The 15,197-nt window shown below is 40.4% G+C and overlaps 1 protein-coding gene across 5 annotated transcripts in view; it reads right to left on the reverse strand.

Moving 5' to 3' along the window:
* Nucleotides 1–15,197, reverse strand: part of SEMA5A (semaphorin 5A) — a 477,069-nt gene that overhangs the window by 236,405 nt on the left and 225,467 nt on the right. The gene's annotated exons all lie outside the window — the stretch shown is intronic.

Below are 15,197 nucleotides of genomic sequence, written 5' to 3' on the forward strand. Positions count from 1 at the left end.
CAAACTGAAGGAATGCCCAGACATCCTATTTCTTTAACAAATTTACAATCCCAAAACATTCCTAAAAGGTACCATTAAAAAAAAAAAAAAGTCGTAAACATGTAGAGGATAAAGTCGGCAATGTAGCTGTTTCGTTTTCCACTACAGTTCTGTTAAGACAGGTGGTCTACATATACAATGGAATACTACTCAGCCATCAAAAAGAATTAAATCTCACCATATGCAACAATGTGGATGGTACTAGAGGATATTATGCTAAGCAAAATAAGTCAGAGAAGGACAAATACCACAGGATTTCACTCATGTGGAATTTAAGAAACAAAACAGATGAACATAAGGGAAGGGATGGAAAAATAAAATAAGATGAAAACAGAGGGAGGCAAACCATCATAGACGCTTAACTATAGGAAACAAACTGAGGGTTGGTGGAGGGGAAAATGGTGGGGGATGGGATAACTGGGTGATGGGCATTAAGGAGGGCATGTGATGTGACGAGCACTGGGTGTTGTATGCAACTGATGAATCACTAAATTCTACCCCTGAAACTAATAATATGCTATATGTTAATTAAATTGAATTTAAATTAAAAATTAAAAAAAATAAACAACACATTCATGTGTCCATGTAGCAAAACTTAGACCAGCTATTTAAGAAGAATCAGAAGAAACAAATAAAAACAATCTTTTTCATGTGTCTGTTAGCCATCTGTATATTTTCTTTGAAAAAAGTCTATTCATGTCCTCTGCCCATTTTTTTTAATTTTTAATTTTTTATTTTTTTGATGTAAAGTTCGATGATTCATTAGTTGCATATAACACCCAGTGCACCATGCAATACGTGCCCTCCTTATTACCCATTTTTGAATTGGATTTTTCACTTTCTGAGTGTTGAGTTTGATAAGTTCTTTATAGATCGTGGATACTAACCCTTCATCGGATATGTCATTTGCAAATATCTTCTCCCATTCTGTAGGCTGCCTTTTAGTTTTGCCGACTGTTTCCTTTGCTGTGCAGAAGCTTTTTATCTTGAGGTGGTCCCAATAGTTTATTTTTGCTTTTGTTTCCTTTGCCTCAGGAGACTTATTTAGAAAGAAGTTGCTATGGCTTATGTCAAAGAGGTTACTGTCTGTGTTCTTTTCTAGGATTTTTATGGTTTCAGGTCTCACAGGGGAGGTGAGTAGGGGGAGGCGGGAAATAGGTGACGGGGGTTAAGAGTGCACTTGTCATGACAGGCACTGGGTGATGTATGGAAGTGCTGAATCACTATATCGTACACCTGAAACCAGTAATACACTGGAGGTTAACTAATGGGAGTTTAGATAAAAACTCATTAAAAAAATCCTTGACAATTACACAGCTTAACAAGCCCTGTATAAAATATTTTGAAAAGGAGCAAATTTTGAAATCTAAGCTTGTTTCTACCATGATACTCAAAGAAACCAGAAGGGAAAAGATGTACATTTATCCAGCAAAATATCCCATTCATGAGACAAATAACTTGTTAGGGAAAAATAAACTAAGTGTCATTGAAAATTGATTGTATTGTGAACTATAAATAAATCCTAAGAAATTACACACAAATTAAAACTGCAGCCCTTATGTTCCACCCACATTTACTGCTTTTGCTTTTTTATACTTAAAATCATCCCAGGTTTGTTTTATATTTGGAGCACCATTTGCTTATACATTTACGATTTACCTTGGTTTCCCCATAGAATTTCTAATTGCATTTCTACTTTTCCTTTTGATAAAAATAATCTTCATACAATTAACCACTTTTCAGTTGTTAACCTTGTGATCTGAATTAAAACTATCTACTTTCTTCTTAAAGGCATTTTTATTAAACCCTCTAATTTCATTTTGCATAATTCTGATGAGTTGTATATGTGAGACCTCATACTTTATTTCTGTGAATTCTTTCTTGATCTTTGTTGTTTTCTCTCCCATGGCAGCCATCTCATGCCTTACAAATAGAATATCATGTTGATATTACTTTTTAACCAAAGTTAAACATGCACTTAATTTATAAAGAAATCTACAGGAGCTAAAATAAAAGACACGAGTAAGCCCTCTATGTTGGGTCTCACACATTGCTCAAAGTAAGAACTTTCAACACTTTTATGGTCTATTTTGACATTTATCTCCACATTGCTAATAAATATATTATAATGTATTTATTTATATATAATATAAATATTATTCATATATTATATGTTATATATATTATATATATTTAATTTAATTTTATATTATGTATATATTTATATACACATATATATATATTTAATATAATTTTACTGTGATTTCTTAGTATTTTTTTTCAGCTGAAAATATCACTAACTGGCTCCTTTTTCACCCTATCCTATCAATACCCCCATCAATACATATACCTCTTCCTGTTCCTATTTTCTCAGTGTTGTTTTATTGTAATTCTGCTGGGATTATCAGCATTTACATATTTATGACTTGTCAATACTATTCACAGATGTGCCATAAAGTGAGAAATGTTTCCCAAAACAGTTTTGTTTTTCTGGGAGTTAATAATGGTCTTGTCTTAGTTTGTTCAGGCTGCTGTAACAAAATACCGTAAACTGGCTAGTTTATAGAACACAGAAACTTATTTCTCACTGTTCTGGAGGCTGGAAAGTCCAAGATCAAGGTGCTGGCAGATTCAGTGTCTGCTGGGGGTCTCCTTCCTGGCTCACAGAGAGTGCTTTTCTCTGTAACCTCACAAGGTGGAAGAGAGGTCCCTGGGGTCTCTTTTATAAGAGTACTAATCTCATTCATGAGGGCTCTCGCCTCATGATCTACTCACCTCCCAAGGACCTCATGTTCAAACCCCACCCCATTGGGGTTTAAGTTCTAATATATGAATTTGGAAGGTGGGGGGGGGGACACAAACATTCAGTCTATAGCAGAGGTCTGGTTTCTTCTTCTATGTACTTATTACTGATTTGTCTCCCAATGCCCAACTATAAGTTTGTGTTTTCTCCAAATACATTCCTTTTTTTTTTTTTTAAGTAGGCTCCATGCCCAACGCGGATCTTGAACTCACAACCCTAAGATCAAGACCTGAGATAAAAAGCTGGACGTTCTACCAACTGAGCCACACAGCACCCCTTCTCCAAGCACATTCTAACACCTCAGGGATTCCATTAGGAATCCTTCTGACACTATTCTACCTACTCCAACCTGTTCCTGCTGCCCGCAGCACAACCGCCCATAACTACCTCCCTTTGCCTTCACCGGATTTGTCTCCCTCTCTCCTGTGGAAGCCTCTACTGCGGGCCTGGTGTACTCATCATGCACTGGTCACATATATTCCATCACGTTCCATCTCTCAGTCTCTATCCAACTTTCTGGGAGACTGCATCAAATTTATTTTCTAATTGAACACTGACATCATTTTATCAATCATTTTAAACACAATCTGTGAAGGACTTCTTTTAATAGACTACACATTTTATTCTCCTTGTTTCATGGATGCAGTATCTTCTCCAATTTCAGAAAACATTAATGGTAACTTCTTGTCTCTATTTCCTCCAAGTTTCCCATTCAGTTGGTTTTACCACCTATTTTTCATAATGGGAACTGTAAAAAAAAAAAAAAAAAAAAAAAAAAAAGAGCTGGGTACATGAATTGCTTTGTAGACCAGAAGTTACCAGTGCCCATTACATTGGATGTGAACTTCTTGGGTTGGAATGACTACTGATGTCAATATCCTTAGGGTACAACTTGTAGCCTATTAAATACTGACAAATGTGTATTCAAACATCCATGTAAAGTATATGACACTACAACAAAACCTAATGAAGTACTGTACGATGACTAACATAATAATAAAAAAAGTATATGTCAGCATGAACACCACATACGGGGGAGAGGAGCTGGGATCGCACAGACTTACACTTAATTTCCATTTTTTAAATGAGAGATCTAGGCTATTTCTGGGTACCCTAGTACAATGTACCTCCAGGTTTGTCATGTTCTAAAGCCAAGCCTCCATCTTCTTTCAGGGCAACACAGGAGCTCTTGTGCTGCTGTATAAAGGGAGGGAAGGTCTGGACATCCTACTGCTCCCTCCATTGTCTTTTGCTTTCTTTGGTTTCCACTGAAAAGTCAGCTGTCAATCTTATTTCTACTCCACTGAGGGTTGTGTGTCTTTTTCTCCCCACTCTGGTTCATTTTGAAGGTATTTCTCTTTGCCATTGCTTTTCAGCAGTTTGATCATAATGTGTCTAGATGTGGTCTTACATTATTATCATTCTTAGTCCTTGCTGAACCTCTAAACCTGGTGAATGATGTCTTTAATCATTTGTGAAAAGTCTTAGCAATAACTGCTAAGAATATAGCTACTGATTTCTTTCCTCTCTTCTCCTTTTGAGGCTCAAATTATATGTGAGATAGAATTTTGAATGTTTCATATGTGCCTCTTACCTTTAACATTTCTCTCCTAATTCCTCTCTGTACCTCAGGTCCTCATTCCTCTTTGTACCTCAGGCTAGATGTTTTCCAACAACTTATCTCCCAGTTTAATGTGCTAACTGGATCATCTGTGGGTTTAATTCTGTTGCCTGTTTTTACCTAATTCTTCTGTCACAAAGTCTTGCCTTTTCACACATCTAGAATATTTTACTGCAAGGCAACTTCAGAGACTCCAAATTATGCTATTGCCACCAAAGAATCTTCCTTCAGAGAGAGTTGCTTTGTTTTTCTGTTAAGCAGATGGGGGGAAGGGGAGGTGCAGGCAGGGACTGAACTGAGTCAGGGCTGAGGTGCGGTCGGGGGAGATTCAATGAACTTCTGATTCATCTTTGTTACTAGAGTATGGTCTTCCAGAGTTTTCCATCAGGAACCTGCTGGGTATTTAGCTCCTAGGTCCTTTAACATGGTGGGAAATTAATTCTACTCTGTTTTAGCTTAGATCTTTAGCCATAGGACTATCACATTTTGACAACTGCCTTCATGGGGTAGGATGGCCATGTGTTTGAGGCCCACTGAGTCTTTAATTTGTGGCTAGACTTCTGTGTGAGACCAAATGTCTGCTCGTTTCTCTCATTCTGAGCAGCAATCTACTGGAGGCTTAACCTTTAGCTGAACCCAAAACCAAGTGATCTTCTTTCCCATATTACTTGTTCTTGTGAACTTGTAACATTTAAATATTGTCTCTGTCCTCAAAATGACATTGTCAGGAAAGAGCTGAGGTAATCATGAGTATTGAATTTTCCATATTTACTGAATAACTGTAATATTTTCTTGAATCTCACTATATAATACTTGGAATTTATTAATGTCCTATTGTGTTCCTTGAACAATTACTATTTCATCTGAAGTAACTAGTTGTCATTGTCATCTGGCTTTTACTACCATGTTCTGGATTGTGGTATTCTCTGTTCTTGGATATTTCCAAATTCCCAAATAAAGGGTGCCTTCAAAAAACATCTTCAAGTTGTTTGGGATACATATAAGATCCCATTCCTAGTGTTCATGGAGTTTTTCCTTTTACTTCTGTCTATTGTCATTTAAATGCTATGTTACTATGGGTGGAGGAGCAGTATGTGGGCTGTCTCTTACCTTCCTGAACCAGAAACGGATGTCTATACTTTGAAGACTACTTTTGATTTCAATGCTCCGTTACCCAAATGATGATTTAAAATGTTCAGAAAAGAATTTTACGAGGTCTTTGGACTTCAATTCATACATACCCATACCTATTTTGTTATTAAGTAGGCTCCGTCTAATACTGAATATCTGAGTGGGCACTTTGCCACTGGGCCCTCCAGAAAACACGAAAACAATAATAGAGTATCCCCAAAATTGAACACAGGGTTGAACTTCAAGAATTAAACTGTACAATCAACCCATATAAAGTCACAGCAGAGATCGTATCCTACCATTTGAAAGAGGCCAGCCCCTAGGCCCATAAGAACCAATGCCCAGATTAAACATTGTGACCTAATGAAAAAGTAACATATCAATTCTAGAAGGTTAGCTATTAGAGAACAGCAAAAGGAGAGTCTGATACACACATATTAAACAAAGGCCATGCCCATCACAGCTCTACCCACACTTATTCTATCCAGCTCCATCACAGTCACTGAATAAATTCAGGATGACAACCAGCCCCATGTTAAAAAATCACCAATCAGGAGATTCAGTCCAGTCACTGTTGAGAATGGTAGGCCCATGTGACTCACTTGTTTTTCATTTCTATTTCTCCCTTGCTATTCATTTTCACTTGGCCCCTAGGTCACTGAATAGCTAATTTCTTACTCAAACAAGAAATCCTTTACTTATCTCAGAAACAAAGGGTGCTTCTGGTATGTTGGCTTATCTATTTGTGTCAGCATTTGGGGAGAGGCACACAAGTAAGGAAACCGAAAGCAGGGCAGAGAATCTACGCAGGTCCATCATTCAGCAGTCCTGTCAGGGGCCGGGGCCACTTCTGCAATAGCAGTAGAAATGCATTTTAGATAAATAAAACGGACCCCTCGTTTATCTACCGGCCTGCAATTGTCATACAGTATATGCTACTGGCTCACAGAAACTTCCTGACTTTATTTCAGGAAACTAAAGGAGACATACAACTAAGCAAAATATTCATGTGTCTTCTATTTAGTTTCTGGGGCATAAATTCCAAAATGGATAGGGAAAATCCTTAAAGACGAAGGCATGCACAACACAACAGAATGCGTTCAGTAATCAAGTTTGTATTACCTTCTTGTTTCAAAGACATACAAATATTTCAATTCTTTGGTGGCAGGGGCTGATGCCTACGCAGGCAAGGTCTAGAATATCAGGACAAGCCTAAGTAAAATATGCAAACCTACTGAGTAGTACAAACCATAGTGGGTTTTCTTGGTGCCTTACCTGGCTCTCCTTACAGAACAGTGGCCCTTCTACTGGCTGCTGGGAGCGGTTGGCCCATACCAGCTCACACCTGCCCCCTTCTCTGAAAATTGCTCTTGGTTGAGGAGAGCCACTTCGCTAGGAGGCTATGTCACCACACCTCCCCCAAACGTGAAAATCAGTAGCTAATGATGTAAAGACAAGTAGGAGTTGAGTATAAATCATCATCCCCCTGGCCTCAAAGGGGACCAACTGAGATACTATCCAGGCTCCAAAATCCCCTTGGGATGAAGTTGACACTAGACTCCAGCTGAGAGCAAATCCTTGCCTACTTCCATTCTCTGCTGTATTCCTCACTCCCCACCTGCTAAGAACATGCCCTCAATAAAGCACAAGCACATGGAATCCCAAGGATTCTCTGACTTCCAGGAAACCCAACTTAAAATCCAGATTTAACTCATCATTATAAATTAACTACTACATTCACTGAAGGCCAGCTGTCAACCACAGACAGTATGGCAGTCAGTACCAATGAGTAAGATAATGCAGTATATTGGTTAGTGATGAAGAGACTGTCCTCTGGAGCCCAACAGACCCAGATCCAAATCTTAGCTCAGCCACATCTCAGCTGGGTGGTGTTGGTTAAATCACATAAACTCTCCAAACTTCAACTCCTCCACTATAAAATATTAAAAATAATGTAACTTCAACCTTAGTGATGTTGAGAGGGTGAAAGTCGAGACAGACGATGCATGTAAAGAGCTGAGTACGGAGTAAGGGAATAGTGAGTGCCACCTGCTACTGTTGTTGTCATCATGACTGTATGGCAATTGGATCATTGCAGTTGCCTCAAATAAGCATAATGCCATGTTTCCGAATCTGGGAAAAGTTGTCATTAAAGAAGAGGAATCCAGGAGTCATTTGAGCAATGACAGAAGAAAGAGAAAGCAGAAGGATGGTGGACACTGAGATTTTAATGCCGAAAGGGACGGCAGGGATACTCCATCCTTCTTCTTGGCTCTCCTCTCCAAAATGCACCATGAAGAAAACTGAGGTCCAAAGAGGCTAAGTGGTTTATTCAAAGTATCTCCACTTTGTTGTTCACAGAAATGTTGGAAGCATGAATAAGTCTGTGTGTAGTAGAAAATTAGAAGGGCAGTGGGGGAGACGGGAGAACAGGGAGCAGTAAGGGCAACCCTAGGGGCTAGTCTTGTTTTTCCTAGCACTGTCTGGGAAAAAATGCTAATGCATGCCCCTATCCTAATGTCCCAGCTTTTTGCTTCTTCCTGGTTTTGCAAACTATACTTCCCATCCCTCCTTGCAGTTGATGAAGGCTGTGTGACTAAGGGATGGCCACTGGAATTTGGGCACAAGGGAGGTGTGCCACTTCCTGGCATGGCCCATATGCTCTCCTTTGTGTGGTTTACCATTCTTCCTTCCATGCTGCCCCTGCAGATGTGGGTTGAAGATGGGGGCACAGAATGCAGAACATCCTGGACTCTTGGATGGCAGCATAGAACGGGGCCCCCACAGCCTCTGTGCTGGATGTCATACAAGTGAGTAATAGGTTGTGTGTGTGTGTGTGTGTGTGTGTGTGTGTGTGTGTGTGTTCAGTCACTGAGAGTACAAGACTGTCTGTTAACAGCAGTTAGTTCAACTTCACCAAGACTCTGAACTAATAAAATCCTAGTCGTCATTAGAAAATACACATAAACAACCATAAATCCCCCAGGAGGTTGTGAGAAAAGGAAAGTAAAGATGTTTGAATTCATGGGTAGATAAACAGCACTTGACAGGGAACGTTCACCAAGAGTCCAGAATGTAGGGATGAAGGGCACCTGGGACCACGAAGGCATTGTGCATTGACTCAAAATAAACACAGCAACCAAATACTGTCTGAAAAGCCAAAAACAAAACAAAACACATTACACTACCTCATATTGTATTCACTCATCCATTCAGGAAACACTGAGAACTTGCTATGTACCAGATACCATAACAAACCTTTTCTTAAAGGGTCACTTAGTAAATAGTTTAGGCTTTGTAGGCAGGGCAGTCTCTGTGACAACTGGTCAACCCTGCTCTACCACAGCAGTAGACAATATATGAGACACATGGGCGTGTGTGCGCTCCAAGAAACATCAGGAACTATAATCCCAGGTGGGCAATATCCAAATGAATGGGAGTGGCGCAGTGTTCCACGGAAACTTTAACTATGAGCCACAAGCCCTGGTTTGCAGACCCCCGAAAGGTTTTAATAACAATGATCTCAATGATTCCTTCCACTTCTACAATACCGTGATTTTAGGAACATGTTTAATAAAGGCAAAAATAAAGTTTAGAATTATGATTTCTGAGGACTACAGTAGAGACTGGTCTCTCTTTATTCAATAGAAATATAAAACTTGATTTAAACAATTAGTCCATATGAATATCTCATTTGAATAATTATTCTAAATTATTGAGTAATATACATCATTCCTTAAATTACACAAAAGAACTCCAACAGAGGGTAGTTACACCATATTGTTATGACCCATCAGAGAGGTACTGGCATTATAAATTGACTGAATTTATTTTTAAATTTAATCGCATATTGACAAAGGGAAGCCGTCTAAACTCAAGAATCCCAGCAGCTTCTTTAGAAATGGCCACTAAGGATTCACACATGTGTTTGGTTAAATATATGAAGAAGTAAAAAGAGAAAAGTTCCTTAAACACATCAAAGATCTCACAGATTCAATCAAGTAATCTTAACATCACAGACTAGAAAAGCGACTTCTTCAAAGCATATGGGAGTGAGGCAGCAATGATCTAACATGGGGTTTCAACCTTGGCGCTACTACCACCCTGAGCCAGAACAGTCTTTGCGGAACGGGGAGAGGCTGCCCTGCGCATTGCAAGATATGGCACAGCATCCCTGGTTTCCACACACCAGATGCCAGTAGCGGCCCCCACCAGTGGTGAAAGCCAGAGATCCCAGCAGGTAAAGCAGCCCCCAGTTGAGAAACACTGGTTAAGAAACTGTCTCAAGTTGAAACTCAATTCCCCAAACCTACAGCTTCAGGAAACAAACTCAACACCTACCCTAACTTCCAAGAGACATCTCTACCAATATTGACCAGGTTGTCAGAGACTTAACAGTTTTTAACTCACAAATCGCAGAGAGGCAGGTGGCAAATTGGAACACAGATTTCAATTTTTCTGCTTATTCCAGCAGTCGTAAGTGAGAAATAGGCTGTGAATTCCTTTCCCTCAGTAACAAAACAATATAAAAATGGATTTTGAGCAAGTTCCCAAAAGAATATTAGCAAGCTAGGGAACCTAAATGAGCTGCAGCCCCTTTGTGTTCTCAGGACGCCGTTCAAGGAGTGTCTACCTTGGGCCATCCAAGGCACGATCCCAGATGGGCTCATGTTGTCAATTAGTCCTGAGGCCAGCTGCATTTTTATATTTTTCAAAACCGTCTTTGTTCTTGAAAAATAACTGCCCTGATCAAGGCAGGAAGAAAAGTGATGTTGAAGAGTTGAATCTGTTATCATGACAAGAAGTAGGAGAGACACGTCATGGCGAACGCCACGTCTTCTATCACTAGGCCTGATTGGTTTTCAAGATGCCACGGCTCAATTTCAGCACTCGCGGGCCACAGGGGAACTTACCACAGCCTGTCAGTAGAAAGATGCCTTAGAAAGGATATCACATTGATAATCTGATTCTCCAGGCACTGATGAAAAACAGGTTTTATTTCCTTAAATTAAAGCAACTCTGATCTCTCGCTTTAATACAAAAGGTATGCCTGACTGAAAATCGTAACAAATATGCTGTGTACAGGCATTTTACCTCATGGTATATTTATAGGTGCATATTTTCGTAGTGATGCCAAGAGATTTTCCTCAAACAGATCATGTTCACTCAGGGTAACAGAGGAATTCTGCCCCAACCCAATCCCGGCTTGAATCTTTACTGCTTTTGAAACCCCGCCAGTGATGTCTCACCCTTGTTAGAGAGGCAAAGGGAAAAAGAACTCTGATTTGGGGTTCTGTTGACTCTGGTTCCAGAATGCTTCCAGCTTCGGGCTTGTCAGGCAATCTGAGTTTTCCCTTTCTGAGGCCACTGCACCAAAGTCCATTTTTCTCACCAGTGGATTTCGGCACAAGCTGAGCCCCAAGGCATGAGCGTGTTGGGATGGGTAATGTGCTCTGACTCCCATGTGTAATGCCGACACCTTGTGGCCCATCCTTCTTTCATGGCTCCTGGAGGACTAACACCTGGCCCCTTCCCTTCTCCTCTCACCAAACAACATACACTGGGATCACCAGCGTGGGGACCTGAGGAAGGGCAGAGGGAGAGGATCCACTGAGAGGCATTCATTGTGCTCCTGCTCCAGACAAGAGCTGTGCTGGTTACTCTATGTAAAGCAGCACGTTGAATTGGGTGGACACTGGGGAAAGCCTCTAGAACTCAGGAGGAGGAGAAGAAGGAACATTGTGTAGGACACAGTGTAACAACTCAGGAGGAGGAGAAGAAGGAACATTAACCAGCATCCTCCTTCTTCTAACCGATCCTAAAACACTGTTGAGGCAGGAGACAAATTCAGGGCGGAGGAAGAGTTAGAACGGGACTGAGCAGACAGGAGACTGGCCAGTCAGAAAGGAACAAATCATCAGAGGCGATGGGGAGAGACGCAAGCAACGCCCGAGGCCACCTGGACCTGGACCCAGCTGTCATGGGGGGGGGGGGGACAGCAAGATCAAATGAAGCCTTGTCCGGTGGGAAACCAGGGCTGTTGAAGATTCTCAACTCTGATTCTCTCCACCTCACTGCAAGTTGTTTTTCCCTCATCTCAGCATCCTTACTTTCTCACGTTTAAACAATCATTTTTTATCTTTAGTGAGAGGAAGAGGAAGGCAATTATTAGCCTGAGATATTCAAGTTAATCCAGCTGATCCTCATAGAAACTAACATTTCTATGACATAACCGAATGCGTTCAAGTCATAAAGGCTTCTGCACGCATTCTCTAGAACGGCACAGTCCACTACGGAGCACTTGCCATGCTGAGCTCCTGAATGGGGGCTAGTCTGAATCCCCATGTGCTCTATGTGTAAAATCCACACTGAGATTTTATAGATTTAATCCAAAAAAATAAATAAAAAGAAGAAGAAATGTAACGTCTCATTAATTTCTTATAATGAGTTCTTATTGAAATGACATTTTTGATAGAATGAGTTAAGACCAATATATTATTAAAAACAATTCCCATTTCTCTGTACTTATTTCAATGGGACCACCAGTTTCAATCAACTAGGCATGAGCCATGTTTCTATTGCACAGTGCCATTTATGACACCAGCACAACCCCCTCCTTATCAGTACGCCTCTCTTTTGGGCCACCCTTGGAAATCATCATTTAAATTAAATAAATTAAAATAAATTATTCATAGAAATCAATAAGACAGTTTTACTGAAGACACATAAGAAAGACCAGTCTGTCGGGAAGAACAGCCAGCTTTCTCTCTCTCCACACTGAGTAAACAGTAGGCTCCCAAGCGGCACACACAACCACAAAATGTGCAAGAGGAGAATTATACTGTTTTGCACCAAAGGTACAGCAACGTCTAACAGCTATCACCAGGGCTGTGTCGTCAAAGCCACCGTTCTGAAAGTCACGGTCTTCTTGCTGGGTCCTTTGTCAGTAGACTGTGCTCTCTCTCTTACCAGGTGGTGATGCTGATGGGTTTTCCAGAGTTCAGCTCCATCAATGACCTGACCTTAATTTCCACCAAAACGCAATCACAACAAAGGGAAGCAATGATGGGAAGAGCAACTTGGTTTCTCTGCCCCCACAGAAACAGCATACAAGGTCGGCGGCAAACGCATGGCCCGATTCTTTGCATTTCTTTATTTTGCAATAACTTAAAGAAAAGTTGCAAGAAAAACACAATGGACTCCCACAAGCCCTTCACCTAAATTCTTAGATTTCCCCATTAATTATTTTATCATATTTGCTTTATCATTCTTCCTCTCTGGGTGCACGTATTATAATTTTTTAAATGATCTCAGAATATGCTGGAAAAACCATGCCCTTTACCCCTACTTATCTCAGTAGGTTTGCCCAAAGAACAAGATCACTTTCCTACCCAATCACATCACAGTTATCAAAATCAGAAAATAATACATTTCTACTATCTCATCTACAGACATTAAAAAAAAATTTTTTTTAAGATTTTATTTATTCATTTGCCAGAGAGAGAGAGAGAGCACGCACAAGCAGAGGGCATGGCAGACAGAGGGAGAAGCAGGCTCCCCGCTGAGCAAGGAGCCCAATGCAGGACTCGATCCCAAGACCCTGGGATCATGACCTGAGCCAAAGGCAGATGCTCAACCGACTGAGCCACCCAGGTGTCCCCAGACATTAAAATTTTGCCAGCTTTCCCAGTAGTGTCCTTGATAGAGAAGAAAAAAAAAAGTTTTTCTTTCTGTTCCAAGATACGAGTTGGACCAAGTGTCTCATTTGCCTACCAAGGCATTTTGTCTCCTTGATGAGGGACTAGCCCTTCTTTCTTTTCACGCCTTTCATGGTCTGGTGATTTTTGAAGAGTAGAGGCCAATTTTTTATAGAATGCCCCTCAGTTTTGGTCTGTGTGATGGTTCCTCCTAATGAAACTGGTTATAATCTGTAGTTTGAATATCGAGGAAATCCTGCTGTGTCCTTCTCTGTCCACTGAATCAGGACACATTTGCTGGCTCTTTGTCCCATTAAAGGTAAAGGGACCTTTGATTACTAGGTTACGGTGAGACTGGCTGGGTTTCTTCACCATCAAGAAACAGTTTTCCTCTTATCATGAATAAATATGTTATAGGTAAGTACTTTGAGGCTACATAAATATGTTGGTCCTCATCAAAGTCTCACCCATACATTTTCACAGCCATTGATCACTTGTGCCTGAATCAATTTTTAGTATCATGGTAGCCAAATAATAATTTTGTAACTAGATCATTCTTTCAATATTTGGCAGCTGGCATTTGACAGAAGGAAGAATGGCCCCTTCTGCCTCCTCTGTGTACTTATTCAGTTATTTTGATGTTAGTATATCCTCATTCATTCTTAGGTTATTCAACATGTTAGAATCGGAGACCATCATTATTTTTTTAACAATCAAATTGTCCCAGATTTCTTCAGTAAGCCCGCTTCCAGCTGGCTCCCAGGTCTTCTGACTTGCCCTCATCATGCTTTGAATATCTCCTTCATTCCGGAAACAACAAGATATCCCAGCTTCTCTGGAACTTTTGCTGCCCAGGCCCTGGAACCAGCTACTTCTCCAAGAAACTTTGGTTCCTTTTAGTGGAGAATTAAATTTAGAAACCAAGAACTGTAGGGGCGCCTGGGTCTCTCAGTCAGTTAAGCATCTACCTTCAGCTTGGGTCATGATCCCAGGGTCCTGGGATCAAGCCCCAGTGGGGCTCCCTGCTCAGTGGGGAGTCTGCTTCTCCCTCTCCCGCTGCCCCTTCCCCACGTTTGTGCATTCTCTCTCTCTCAAATAAAATCTTAAAAAAAAAAAGAAAGAAAGAAAAGAAACCAAGAACTGTATATTAAATGTGCTTATTGCTACTAGGCTGCCAATGTTTCCAGACCCTCTCAGCCAAGACAACTAGGAGACAAGGAAATGAGTATGTGCATGTAAACAAATGTTTGTACACACGTCTACGCTCTCCACTTTTTCCCACACACACTGCGGCAGACAGTCTGATGTACCGTGAGAACCTCACGAGCGTAATACATAGTTCTCATCTGGTGAAAAGGTCTATACCTTTTATAAAAGATTATTGAAAATCGGAGTTTTAAAACAGTATTTTGGTTTAACTGCTGATCATTTTGATTTCTTAAGACATTCATTATTTTACCAATAAATCAACTCATTTAAAGACTTACATACTAAATTGCAGTGGCAAGACAACTAATTCACTGCCAGGTGTGATGAAATGATTATGGTAAGTCATTATTTGTCATTATCACTTTTAAAAACAAAAGCAATTAACATTTGTTGAGAAATCACTATGCCTTCTCCCTTCTGCACACCTTCCTTCATCTAATTTTAGCAGTGACAGTGTGACGGTAATAGTGCCTTGTGGCCATTTCACAGATGAGGAAACACACAGTTGCTGGGACGCATGAAGCTATATCGCAAACTCGGGTCCATAGATCTTCAGAGCCCTTGCTTTTTACCAAAATTAGCTTTGGCTTATTTTGAGGCCCTTGTGAATAAAAGATAGGTCTAGTATTAAACCCTCACTCTAAACTTTCCTGAATGTTCACAAATACCAGCATTACATAGAGAAGAAACAGTATCA

Source organism: Ursus arctos, unplaced genomic scaffold (genome assembly GCF_023065955.2).
Source record: "Ursus arctos isolate Adak ecotype North America unplaced genomic scaffold, UrsArc2.0 scaffold_15, whole genome shotgun sequence".
Lineage (NCBI taxonomy): Eukaryota > Metazoa > Chordata > Mammalia > Carnivora > Ursidae > Ursus > Ursus arctos.